We start from the raw sequence: 14883 nt of genomic DNA, 5'->3' as shown, positions 1-14883 counted from the left end.
GCACTTCTCCTGCGTTGCATATCTCTTGCGGCGCACATCCTGCGTTGCGAACCCTGCGTTGCACATAAATAAAACAGTTATTTACAAAAAAATAAAAAAATCAAATCAAATTAATAAAAAAACTGCGGCACACATCTCCTGCTGCGCATATCGCCTGCGGAGCACATCTCCTGCGTGCTAATCTCCTGCGTCCACATCTCCTGCGGTGCACATCTCCTGTGGCGCACATCTCCTGCTGCGCACATTTCCGGCGGTGCACATCTCTTGCGGCGCACACCCTGCGGTGCACATAAATGAAACATTTATTTACAAAAAAAAAATAATAATTAACTCAAATTAATAAAAAAACTGTGCGCACACATCCTGCGGCGCACATCTCCTGTGGCGCACATCTCCTGCGGTGCACATCTCCTGCGTGCATCTCCTGCTATGTAGATCTCCTGCGGCGCACATCTCCTGCGGTGCACATCTCCGGTGGCGCATATCGCCTGCGGCGCACATCTCCTACTTTGTACATCTCCTGCGTCGCACATCTCCTGAGGCGCACATCTCCTGCGGTGCACATCTCCTGCGGTGCACATCTCCTGCTGCCCAAATCTCCGGCGGTGCACATCTCTTGCGGCACACATCCTGTGGCGCACACCCTCCGTTGCACATAAATGAAACATTTATTTACATAAAATTTATAATAATTAACTCAAATTAATAAAAAAACTGTGCGCACACATCCTGCGGCGCACATCTCCTGCGTGCCAATCTCCTGCTGTGCAAATCTCCTGCGGTGCACATCTCCTGCTTTGTACATCTCCTGCGGCGCACATCTCCTGCGTGCACATCTCCTGCTATGTAGATCTCCTGCGGCGCACATCTCCTGCGGTGCACATCTCCGGTGGCGCATATCGCCTGCGGCGCACATCTTCTACTTTGTACATCTCCTGCGGCGCACATCTCCTGCGTGCACATCTCCTGCTATGTAGATCTCCTGCGGCGCACACATCCTACGGCGAAAATCTCCTGCTGCGCACATCTTCTGCGTTGCACAACATGCCATGCACATAAATAAAATAAATAAAAAAACTGTGCGCACACATCCTGCGGCGCACATCTCCTGCGTGCCAATCTCCTGCTGTTCACATCTCCTGCGGTGCACATCGCCTGCGGCGCACATCGCCTGCGGCGCACATCGCCTGCGGCGCACATCTCCTGCTATGTACATCTCCTGCGGCGCACATCTCCTGCTATGTACATCTCCTGCGTCCACATCTCCTGCGGTGCACATCTCCTGTGGCGCACATCTCCTGCTGCGCACATTTCCGGCGGTGCACATCTCTTGCGGCGCACACCCTGCGGTGCACATAAATGAAACATTTATTTACAAAAAAAAAATAATAATTAACTCAAATTAATAAAAAAACTGTGCGCACACATCCTGCGGCGCACATCTCCTGTGGCGCACATCTCCTGCTATGTACATCTCCTGCGGCGCACATCTCCTGTGATGCACATCTCCAGTGGCGCACATCTCCGGCGGTGCACATCTCTTGCGGCGCGCACCCTGCGGTGCACATTTCCTGCGTGCCAATCTCCTGCTGCGCACATCTCCTGCGGTGCACATCTCCTGCGGCGCACATCTCCTGCTGCGCACATCTCCTGCGGTGCACATCTCCTGCAGTGCACATCTCCTGCTGCGCACATCTCCTGCGGTGTACATCTCCTGCGCACATCCTGCGGCGCACATCTCCTGTGGTGCACATCTCCTGAGGCGCACATCTCCTGCGGTGCACATCTCCTGCGGTGCACATCTCCTGCTGCCCAAATCTCCGGCGGTGCACATCTCTTGCGGCACACATCCTGTGGCGCACACCCTCCGTTGCACATAAATGAAACATTTATTTACATAAAATTTATAATAATTAACTCAAATTAATAAAAAAACTGTGCGCACACATCCTGCGGCGCACATCTCCTGCGTGCCAATCTCCTGCTGTGCAAATCTCCTGTGGTGCACATCTCCTGCTTTGTACATCTCCTGCGGCGCACATCTCCTGCGTGCACATCTCCTGCTATGTAGATCTCCTGCGGCGCACATCTCCTGCGGTGCACATCTCCGGTGGCGCATATCGCCTGCGGCGCACATCTTCTACTTTGTACATCTCCTGCGGCGCACATCTCCTGCGTGCACATCTCCTGCTATGTAGATCTCCTGCGGCGCACACATCCTACGGCGAAAATCTCCTGCTGCGCACATCTTCTGCGTTGCACAACATGCCATGCACATAAATAAAATTAATAAAAAAACTGTGCGCACACATCCTGCGGCGCACATCTCCTGCGTGCCAATCTCCTGCTGTTCACATCTCCTGCGGCGCACATCGCCTGCGGCGCACATCGCCTGCGGCGCACATCTCCTGCTATGTACATCTCCTGCGGCGCACATCTCCTGCTATGTACATCTCCTGCGGCGCACATCTCCTGCGATGCACATCTCCAGTGGCGCACATCTCCGGCGGTGCACATCTCTTGCGGCGCGCACCCTGCGGTGCACATCTCCTGCGTGCCAATCTCCTGCTGCGCACATCTCCTGCGGTGCACATCTCCTGCGGCGCACATCTCCTGCTGCGCACATCTCCTGTGGTGCACATCTCCTGCAGTGCACATCTCCTGCTGCGCACATCTCCTGCGGTGTACATCTCCTGCGCACATCCTGCGGCGCACATCTCCTGCGGTGCACATCTCCTGAGGCGCACATCTCCTGCGGTGCACATCTCCTGCGGTGCACATCTCCTGCTGCCCAAATCTCCGGCGGTGCACATCTCTTGCGGCACACATCCTGTGGCGCACACCCTTCGTTGCACATAAATGAAACATTTATTTACATAAAATTTATAATAATTAACTCAAATTAATAAAAAAACTGTGCGCACACATCCTGCGGCGCACATCTCCTGCTGCGCACATCTCCTGCGGTGCACATCTCCTGCGGTGCACATCTCCTGCTGCGCACATCTCCTGCGGCGCACATCTCCTGCGGTGCACATCTCCGGTGGCGCATATCGCCTGCGGCGCACATCTCCTGCTTTGTACATCTCCTGCGGCGCACATCTCCTGTGGTGCACATCTCCTATTGCGCACTTCTCCTGCGTTGCATATCTCTTGCGACGCACATCCTGCGTTGCGAACCCTGCGTTGCACATAAATAAAACAGTTATTTACAAAAAAATAAAAAAATCAAATCAAATTAATAAAAAAACTGCGTCACACATCTCCTGCTGCGCATATCGCCTGCGGCGCACATCTCTTGCGTGCTAATCTCCTGCGTCCACATCTCCTGCGGTGCACATCTCCTGCTGCGCACATTTCCGGCGGTCCACATCTCTTGCGGCGCACACCCTGCGGTGCACATAAATGAAACATTTATTTACAAAAAAAAAATAATAATTAACTCAAATTAATAAAATAACTGTGCGCACAAATCCTGCGGCGCACATCTCCTGTGGCGCACATCTCCTGCTGCGCATATCGCCTGCGGCGCATATCTCCTGCTATGTACATCTCCTGCAGCGCACATCTCCTGTGCACATCTCCTGCATTGCATATCTCCTGCTGCGCACATCTCCTGCGGCGGACATCTCCTGCGGTGCACATCTCCTGCTGCGCACATCTCCTGCGGTGCACATCTCTCGCGGCGCACATCCTGCGGCGCACACCCTGCGGTGCACATAAATGAAACATTTATTTACAAAAAAATATTATTACATCAAATTAATAAAAAAACTGTGTGCACACATCCTGCTGCGCACATCTCCTGCGGCGCACAAATCCTGCGGCGCACATCTCCTGTGGCGCACATCTCCTGCTGCGCATATCGCCTGCGGCGCATATCTCCTGCTATGTACATCTCCTGCAGCGCACATCTCCTGTGCACATCTCCTGCATTGCATATCTCCTGCTGCGCACATCTCCTGCGGCGGACATCTCCTGCGGTGCACATCTCCTGCTGCGCACATCTCCTGCGGTGCACATCTCTCGCGGCGCACATCCTGCGGCGCACACCCTGCGGTGCACATAAATGAAACATTTATTTACAAAAAAATATTATTACATCAAATTAATAAAAAAACTGTGTGCACACATCCTGCTGCGCACATCTCCTGCGGCGCACATCTCCTGCGGTGCACATCTCCGGTGGCGCATATCGCCTGCGGCGCACATCTCCTGCTTTGTACATCTCCTGCGGCGCACATCTCCTGCGCGCACATCTCCTGCTATGTAGATCTCCTGCGGCGCACATCTCCTGCGGTGCACATCTCCGGTGGCGCATATCGCCTGCGGCGCACATCTTCTACTTTGTACATCTCCTGCGGCGCACATCTCCTGCGTGCACATCTCCTGCTATGTAGATCTCCTGCGGCGCACACATCCTACGGCGAAAATCTCCTGCTGCGCACATCTTCTGCGTTGCACAACATGCCATGCACATAAATAAAATAAATAAAAAAACTGTGCGCACACATCCTGCGGCGCACATCTCCTGCGTGCCAATCTCCTGCTGTTCACATCTCCTGCGGTGCACATCGCCTGCGGCGCACATCGCCTGCGGCGCACATCGCCTGCGGCGCACATCTCCTGCTATGTACATCTCCTGCGGCGCACATCTCCTGCTATGTACATCTCCTGCGTCCACATCTCCTGCGGTGCACATCTCCTGTGGCGCACATCTCCTGCTGCGCACATTTCCGGCGGTGCACATCTCTTGCGGCGCACACCCTGCGGTGCACATAAATGAAACATTTATTTACAAAAAAAAAATAATAATTAACTCAAATTAATAAAAAAACTGTGCGCACACATCCTGCGGCGCACATCTCCTGTGGCGCACATCTCCTGCGGTGCAAATCTCCGGTGGCGCATATCGCCTGCGGCGCACATCTCCTGCTTTGTACATCTCCTGCGGCGCACATCTCCTGCGTGCATCTCCTGCTATGTAGATCTCCTGCGGCGCACATCTCCTGCGGTGCACATCTCCGGTGGCGCATATCGCCTGCGGCGCACATCTCCTACTTTGTACATCTCCTGCGGCGCACATCTCCTGCGTGCACATCTCCTGCTATGTAGATCTCCTGTGGCGCACACATCCTACGGCGAAAATCTCCTGCTGCGCACATCTCCTGCGTTGCACAACATGCGATGCACATAAATAAAATTAATAAAAAAACTGTGCGCACACATCCTGCGGCGCACATATCCTGCGTGCCAATCTCCTGCTGTTCACATCTCCTGCGCTGCACATCTCCTGCGGCGTACATCGCCTGCGGCGCACATCTCCTGCTATGTACATCTCCTGCGGCGCACATCTCCTGCTATGTACATCTCCTGCGGCGCACATCTCCTGTGATGCACATCTCCAGTGGCGCACATCTCCGGCGGTGCACATCTCTTGCGGCGCGCACCCTGCGGTGCACATTTCCTGCGTGCCAATCTCCTGCTGCGCACATCTCCTGCGGTGCACATCTCCTGCGGCGCACATCTCCTGCTGCGCACATCTCCTGCGGTGCACATCTCCTGCAGTGCACATCTCCTGCTGCGCACATCTCCTGCGGTGTACATCTCCTGCGCACATCCTGCGGCGCACATCTCCTGTGGTGCACATCTCCTGAGGCGCACATCTCCTGCGGTGCACATCTCCTGCGGTGCACATCTCCTGCTGCCCAAATCTCCGGCGGTGCACATCTCTTGCGGCACACATCCTGTGGCGCACACCCTCCGTTGCACATAAATGAAACATTTATTTACATAAAATTTATAATAATTAACTCAAATTAATAAAAAAACTGTGCGCACACATCCTGCGGCGCACATCTCCTGCGTGCCAATCTCCTGCTGTGCAAATCTCCTGTGGTGCACATCTCCTGCTTTGTACATCTCCTGCGGCGCACATCTCCTGCGTGCACATCTCCTGCTATGTAGATCTCCTGCGGCGCACATCTCCTGCGGTGCACATCTCCGGTGGCGCATATCGCCTGCGGCGCACATCTTCTACTTTGTACATCTCCTGCGGCGCACATCTCCTGCGTGCACATCTCCTGCTATGTAGATCTCCTGCGGCGCACACATCCTACGGCGAAAATCTCCTGCTGCGCACATCTTCTGCGTTGCACAACATGCCATGCACATAAATAAAATTAATAAAAAAACTGTGCGCACACATCCTGCGGCGCACATCTCCTGCGTGCCAATCTCCTGCTGTTCACATCTCCTGCGGCGCACATCGCCTGCGGCGCACATCGCCTGCGGCGCACATCTCCTGCTATGTACATCTCCTGCGGCGCACATCTCCTGCTATGTACATCTCCTGCGGCGCACATCTCCTGCGATGCACATCTCCAGTGGCGCACATCTCCGGCGGTGCACATCTCTTGCGGCGCGCACCCTGCGGTGCACATCTCCTGCGTGCCAATCTCCTGCTGCGCACATCTCCTGCGGTGCACATCTCCTGCGGCGCACATCTCCTGCTGCGCACATCTCCTGTGGTGCACATCTCCTGCAGTGCACATCTCCTGCTGCGCACATCTCCTGCGGTGTACATCTCCTGCGCACATCCTGCGGCGCACATCTCCTGCGGTGCACATCTCCTGAGGCGCACATCTCCTGCGGTGCACATCTCCTGCGGTGCACATCTCCTGCTGCCCAAATCTCCGGCGGTGCACATCTCTTGCGGCACACATCCTGTGGCGCACACCCTTCGTTGCACATAAATGAAACATTTATTTACATAAAATTTATAATAATTAACTCAAATTAATAAAAAAACTGTGCGCACACATCCTGCGGCGCACATCTCCTGCTGCGCACATCTCCTGCGGTGCACATCTCCTGCGGTGCACATCTCCTGCTGCGCACATCTCCTGCGGCGCACATCTCCTGCGGTGCACATCTCCGGTGGCGCATATCGCCTGCGGCGCACATCTCCTGCTTTGTACATCTCCTGCGGCGCACATCTCCTGTGGTGCACATCTCCTATTGCGCACTTCTCCTGCGTTGCATATCTCTTGCGACGCACATCCTGCGTTGCGAACCCTGCGTTGCACATAAATAAAACAGTTATTTACAAAAAAATAAAAAAATCAAATCAAATTAATAAAAAAACTGCGTCACACATCTCCTGCTGCGCATATCGCCTGCGGCGCACATCTCTTGCGTGCTAATCTCCTGCGTCCACATCTCCTGCGGTGCACATCTCCTGCTGCGCACATTTCCGGCGGTCCACATCTCTTGCGGCGCACACCCTGCGGTGCACATAAATGAAACATTTATTTACAAAAAAAAAATAATAATTAACTCAAATTAATAAAATAACTGTGCGCACAAATCCTGCGGCGCACATCTCCTGTGGCGCACATCTCCTGCTGCGCATATCGCCTGCGGCGCATATCTCCTGCTATGTACATCTCCTGCAGCGCACATCTCCTGTGCACATCTCCTGCATTGCATATCTCCTGCTGCGCACATCTCCTGCGGCGGACATCTCCTGCGGTGCACATCTCCTGCTGCGCACATCTCCTGCGGTGCACATCTCTCGCGGCGCACATCCTGCGGCGCACACCCTGCGGTGCACATAAATGAAACATTTATTTACAAAAAAATATTATTACATCAAATTAATAAAAAAACTGTGTGCACACATCCTGCTGCGCACATCTCCTGCGGCGCACAAATCCTGCGGCGCACATCTCCTGTGGCGCACATCTCCTGCTGCGCATATCGCCTGCGGCGCATATCTCCTGCTATGTACATCTCCTGCAGCGCACATCTCCTGTGCACATCTCCTGCATTGCATATCTCCTGCTGCGCACATCTCCTGCGGCGGACATCTCCTGCGGTGCACATCTCCTGCTGCGCACATCTCCTGCGGTGCACATCTCTCGCGGCGCACATCCTGCGGCGCACACCCTGCGGTGCACATAAATGAAACATTTATTTACAAAAAAATATTATTACATCAAATTAATAAAAAAACTGTGTGCACACATCCTGCTGCGCACATCTCCTGCGGCGCACATCTCCTGCGGTGCACATCTCCGGTGGCGCATATCGCCTGCGGCGCACATCTCCTGCTTTGTACATCTCCTGCGGCGCACATCTCCTGCGCGCACATCTCCTGCTATGTAGATCTCCTGCGGCGCACATCTCCTGCGGTGCACATCTCCGGTGGCGCATATCGCCTGCGGCGCACATCTCCTACTTTGTACATCTCCTGCGGCGCACATCTCCTGCGTGCACATCTCCTGCTATGTAGATCTCCTGCGGCGCACACATCCTACGGCGAAAATCTCCTGCTGCGCACGTCTCCTGCGTTGCACAACATGCGATGCACATAAATAAAATTAATAAAAAAACTGTGCGCACACATCCTGCGGCGCACATCTCCTGCGTGCCAATCTCCTGCTGTTCACATCTCCAGCGGTGCACATCGCCTGCGGCGCACATCTCCTGCTATGTACATCTCCTGCGGCGCACATCTCCTGCTATGTACATCTCCTGCGGCGCACATCTCCTGCGATGCACATCTCCAGTGGCGCACATCTCCGGCGGTGCACATCTCTTGCGGCGCGCACCCTGCGGTGCACATCTCCTGCGGTGCACATCTCCTGCTGCGCACATCTCCTGCGGCGCACATCTCCTGCGGTGCACATCTCCTGCTGCGCACATCTCCTGCGGTGCACATCTCTCGCGGCGCACATCCTGCGGCGCACACCCTGCGGTGCACATAAATGAAACATTTATTTACAAAAAAATATTATTACATCAAATTAATAAAAAAACTGAGTGCACACATCCTGCTGCGCACATCTCCTGCAGCGCACATCTCCTGCGGTGCACATCTCCGGTGGCGCATATCGCCTGCGGCGCACATCTCCTGCTTTGTACATCTCCTGCGGCGCACATCTCCTGCGTGCACATCTCCTGCTATGTAGATCTCCTGCGGCGCACATCTCCTGCGGTGCACATCTCCGGTGGCGCATATCGCCTGCGGCGCACATCTCCTGCTTTGTACATCTCCTGCGGCGCACATCTCCTGCGTGCACATCTCCTGCTATGTAGATCTCCTGCGGCGCACATCTCCTGCGGTGCACATCTCCGGTGGCGCATATCGCCTGCGGCGCACATCTCCTACTTTGTACATCTCCTGCGGCGCACATCTCCTGCGTGCACATCTCCTGCTATGTAGATCTCATGCGGCGCACACATCCTACGGCGAAAATCTCCTGCTGCGCACATCTCCTGCGTTGCACAATATGCGATGCACATAAATAAAATTAATAAAAAAACTGTGCGCACACATCGTGCGGCGCACATCTCCTGCGTGCCAATCTCCTGCTGTTCACATCTCCTGCGGTGCACATCGCCTGCGGCGCACATCGCCTGCGGCGCACATCTCCTGCTATGTACATCTCCTGCGGCGCACATCTCCTGCGATGCACATCTCCAGTGGCGCACATCTCTTGCGGCGCGCACCCTGCGGTGCACATCTCCTGCGTTCCAATCTCCTGCTGCGCACATCTCCTGCGGTGCACATCTCCTGCGGCTTACATCTCCTGCTGCGCACATCTCCTGCGGTGCACATCTCCTGCGGTGCACATCTCCTGCTGCGCACATCTCCTGCGGTGTACATCTCCTGCGCACATCCTGCGGCGCACATTTCCTGCGGTGCACATCTCCTGAGGCGCACATCTCCTGCGGTGCACATCTCCTGCGGTGCACATCTCCTGCTGCCCAAATCTCCGGCGGTGCACATCTCTTGCGGCACACATCCCGTGGCGCACACCCTTCGTTGCACATAAATGAAACATTTATTTACATAAAATTTATAATAATTAACTCAAATTAATAAAAAAACTGTGCGCACACATCCTGCGGCGCACATCTCCTGCTGCGCACATCTCCTGCGATGCACATCTCCAGTGGCGCACATCTCCAGCGGTGCACATCTCTTGCGGCGCGCACCATGCGGTGCACATCTCCTGCGTGCCAATCTCCTGCTGCGCACATCTCCTGCGGTGCACATCTCCTGCGGCGCACATCTCCTGCTGCGCACATCTCCTGCGGTGCACATCTCCTGCTGCGCACATCTCCTGCGGTGTACATCTCCTGCGCACATCCTGCAGCGCACATCTCCTGCGGTGCACATCTCCTGAGACACACATCTCCTGCGGTGCACATCTCCTGCTGCCGAAATCTCCGGCGGTGCACATCTCTTGCGGCACACATCCTGTGGCGCACACCCTTCGTTGCACATAAATGAAACATTTATTTACATAAAATTTATAATAATTAACTCAAATTAATAAAAAAACTGTGCGCACACATCCTGCGGCCACATCTCCTGCTGCGCACATCTCCTGCGGTGCACATCTCCTGCGGTGCACATCTCCTGCTGCGCACATCTCCTGCTGCGCACACCCCCTGCGGTGCACATCTCTCGCGGCGCACATCCTGCGGCGCACACCCTGCGGTGCACATAAATGAAACATTTATTTACAAAAAAATATTATTACATCAAATTAATAAAAAAACTGTGTGCACACATCCTGCTGCGCACATCTCCTGCAGCGCAAATCTCCTGCGGTGCACATCTCCGGTGGCTCATATCGCCTGCGGCGCACATCTCCTGCTTTGTACATCTCCTGCGGCGCACATCTCCTGCGGCGCACATCTCCTGCTTTGTACATCTCCTGCGGCGCACATCTCCTGCGTGCACATCTCCTGCTATGTAGATCTCCTGCGGCGCACATCTCCTGCGGTGCACATCTCCGGTGGCGCATATCGCCTGCGGCGCACATCTCCTACTTTGTACATCTCCTGCGGCGCACATCTCCTGCGTGCACATCTCCTGCTATGTAGATCTCATGCGGCGCACACATCCTACGGCGAAAATCTCCTGCTGCGCACATCTCCTGCGTTGCACAATATGCGATGCACATAAATAAAATTAATAAAAAAACTGTGCGCACACATCGTGCGGCGCACATCTCCTGCGTGCCAATCTCCTGCTGTTCACATCTCCTGCGGTGCACATCGCCTGCGGCGCACATCGCCTGCGGCGCACATCTCCTGCTATGTACATCTCCTGCGGCGCACATCTCCTGCGATGCACATCTCCAGTGGCGCACATCTCTTGCGGCGCGCACCCTGCGGTGCACATCTCCTGCGTTCCAATCTCCTGCTGCGCACATCTCCTGCGGTGCATATCTCCTGCGGCTTACATCTCCTGCTGCGCACATCTCCTGCGGTGCACATCTCCTGCTGCGCACATCTCCTGCGGTGTACATCTCCTGCGCACATCCTGCGGCGCACATTTCCTGCGGTGCACATCTCCTGAGGCGCACATCTCCTGCGGTGCACATCTCCTGCGGTGCACATCTCCTGCTGCCCAAATCTCCGGCGGTGCACATCTCTTGCGGCACACATCCCGTGGCGCACACCCTTCGTTGCACATAAATGAAACATTTATTTACATAAAATTTATAATAATTACTCAAATTAATAAAAAAACTGTGCGCACACATCCTGCGGCGCACATCTCCTGCTGCGCACATCTCCTGCGATGCACATCTCCAGTGGCGCACATCTCCGGCGGTGCACATCTCTTGCGGCGCGCACCATGCGGTGCACATCTCCTGCGTGCCAATCTCCTGCTGCGCACATCTCCTGCGGTGCACATCTCCTGCGGCGCACATCTCCTGCTGCGCACATCTCCTGCGGTGCACATCTCCTGCTGCGCACATCTCCTGCGGTGTACATCTCCTGCGCACATCCTGCAGCGCACATCTCCTGCGGTGCACATCTCCTGAGGCGCACATCTCCTGCGGTGCACATCTCCTGCTGCCGAAATCTCCGGCGGTGCACATCTCTTGCGGCACACATCCTGTGGCGCACACCCTTCGTTGCACATAAATGAAACATTTATTTACATAAAATTTATAATAATTAACTCAAATTAATAAAAAAACTGTGCGCACACATCCTGCGGCCACATCTCCTGCTGCGCACATCTCCTGCGGTGCACATCTCCTGCGGTGCACATCTCCTGCTGCGCACATCTCCTGCTGCGCACACCCCCTGCGGTGCACATCTCTCGCGGCGCACATCCTGCGGCGCACACCCTGCGGTGCACATAAATGAAACATTTATTTACAAAAAAATATTATTACATCAAATTAATAAAAAAACTGTGTGCACACATCCTGCTGCGCACATCTCCTGCAGCGCAAATCTCCTGCGGTGCACATCTCCGGTGGCTCATATCGCCTGCGGCGCACATCTCCTGCTTTGAACATCTCCTGCGGCGCACATCTCCTGCGTGCACATCTCCTGCTATGTAGATCTCCTGCGGCGCACATCTCCTGCGGTGCACATCTCCGGTGGCGCATATCGCCTGCGGCGCACATCTCCTGCTTTGTACATCTCCTGCGGCGCACATCTCCTGCGTGCACATCTCCTGCTATGTAGATCTCCTGCGGCGCACATCTCCTGCGGTGCACATCTCCGGTGGCGCATATCGCCTGCGGCGCACATCTCCTACTTTGTACATCTCCTGCGGCGCACATCTCCTGCGTGCACATCTCCTGCTATGTAGATCTCCTGCGGCGCACACATCCTAAGGGGAAATTCTCCTGCTGCGCACATCTCCTGCGTTGCACAATATGCGATGCACATAAATAAAATTAATAAAAAAACTGTGCGCACACATCCTGCGGCGCACATCTCCTGCGTGCCAATCTCCTGCTGTTCACATCTCCTGCGGTGCACATCGCCTGCGGCGCACATCTCCTGCTATGTACATCTCCTGCGGCGCACATCTCCTGCGATGCACATCTCCAGTGGCGCACATCTCCGGCGGTGCACATCTCTTGCGGCGCGCACCCTGCGGTGCACATCTCCTGCGTGCCAATCTCCTGCTGCGCACATCTCCTGCGGTGCACATCTCCTGCGGCGCACATCTCCTGCTGCGCACATCTCCTGCGGTGCACATCTCCTGCGGTGCACATCTCCTGCTGCGCACATCTCCTGCGGTGTACATCTCCTGCGCACATCCTGCGGCGCACATCTCCTGCGGTGCACATCTCCTGAGGCGCACATCTCCTGCGGTGCACATCTCCTGCGGTGCACATCTCCTGCTGCCCAAATCTCCGGCGGTGCACATCTCTTGCGGCACACATCCTGTGGCGCACACCCTTCGTTGCACATAAATGAAACATTTATTTACATAAAATTTATAATAATTAACTCAAATTAATAAAAAAACTGTGCGCACACATCCTGCGGCGCACATCTCCTGCTGCGCACATCTCCTGCGGTGCACATCTCCTGCGGTGCACATCTCCTGCTGCGCACATCTCCTGCGGCGCACATCTCCTGCGGTGCACATCTCCTGCTGCGCACATCTCCTGCGGTGCACATCTCTCGCGGCGCACATCCTGCGGCGCACACCCTGCGGTGCACATAAATGAAACATTTATTTACAAAAAAATATTATTACATCAAATTAATAAAAAAACTCTCTGCACACATCCTGCTGCGCACATCTCCTGCTTGCCAATCTCCTGCTGCGCACATCTCCTGCGGTGCACATCTCCTGCGGCGCACATCTCCTGCTGCGCACATCTCCTGCGGTGCACATCTCCTGCTGCGCACATCTCCTGCGGTGTACATCTCCTGCGCACATCCTGCGGCGCACATCTCCTGCGGTGCACATCTCCTGAGGCGCACATCTCCTGCGGTGCACATCTCCTGCGGTGCACATCTCCGGTGGCGCATATCGCCTGCGGCGCACATCTCCTGCTTTGAACATCTCCTGCGGCGCACATCTCCTGCGTGCACATCTCCTGCTATGTAGATCTCCTGCGGCGCACATCTCCTGCGGTGCACATCTCCGGTGGCGCATATCGCCTGCGGCGCACATCTCCTGCTTTGTACATCTCCTGCGGCGCACATCTCCTGCGTGCACATCTCCTGCTATGTAGATCTCCTGCGGCGCACATCTCCTGCGGTGCACATCTCCGGTGGCGCATATCGCCTGCGGCGCACATCTCCTACTTTGTACATCTCCTGCGGCGCACATCTCCTGCGTGCACATCTCCTGCTATGTAGATCTCCTGCGGCGCACACATCCTACGGCGAAAATCTCCTGCTGCGCACATCTCCTGCGTTGCACAATATGCGATGCACATAAATAAAATTAATAAAAAAACTGTGCGCACACATCCTGCGGCGCACATCTCCTGCGTGCCAATCTCCTGCTGTTCACATCTCCTGCGGTGCACATCGCCTGCGGCGCACATCGCCTGCGGCGCACATCTCCTGCTATGTACATCTCCTGCGGCGCACATCTCCTGCGATGCACATCTCCAGTGGCGCACATCTCCGGCGGTGCACATCTCTTGCGGCGCGCACCCTGCGGTGCACATCTCCTGCGTGCCAATCTCCTGCTGCGCACATCTCCTGCGGTGCACATCTCCTGCGGCGCACATCTCCTGCTGCGCACATCTCCTGCGGTGTACATCTCCTGCGCACATCCTGCGGCGCACATCTCCTGCGGTGCACATCTCCTGAGGCGCACATCTCCTGCGGTGCACATCTCCTGCGGTGCACATCTCCTGCTGCCCAAATCTCCGGCGGTGCACATCTCTTGCGGCACACATCCTGTGGCGCACACCCTTCGTTGCACATAAATGAAACATTTATTTACATAAAATTTATAATAATTAACTCAAATTAATAAAAAAACTGTGCGCACACATCCTGCGGCGCACATCTCCTGCTGCGCACATCTCCTGCGGTGCACATCTCCGGTGGCGCATATCGCCTGCGGCGCACATCTCC

Source organism: Pleuronectes platessa, unplaced genomic scaffold (genome assembly GCF_947347685.1).
Source record: "Pleuronectes platessa unplaced genomic scaffold, fPlePla1.1 scaffold_36, whole genome shotgun sequence".
NCBI classification, from domain to species: domain Eukaryota; kingdom Metazoa; phylum Chordata; class Actinopteri; order Pleuronectiformes; family Pleuronectidae; genus Pleuronectes; species Pleuronectes platessa.
This window is presented reverse-complemented; position numbering follows the sequence as displayed.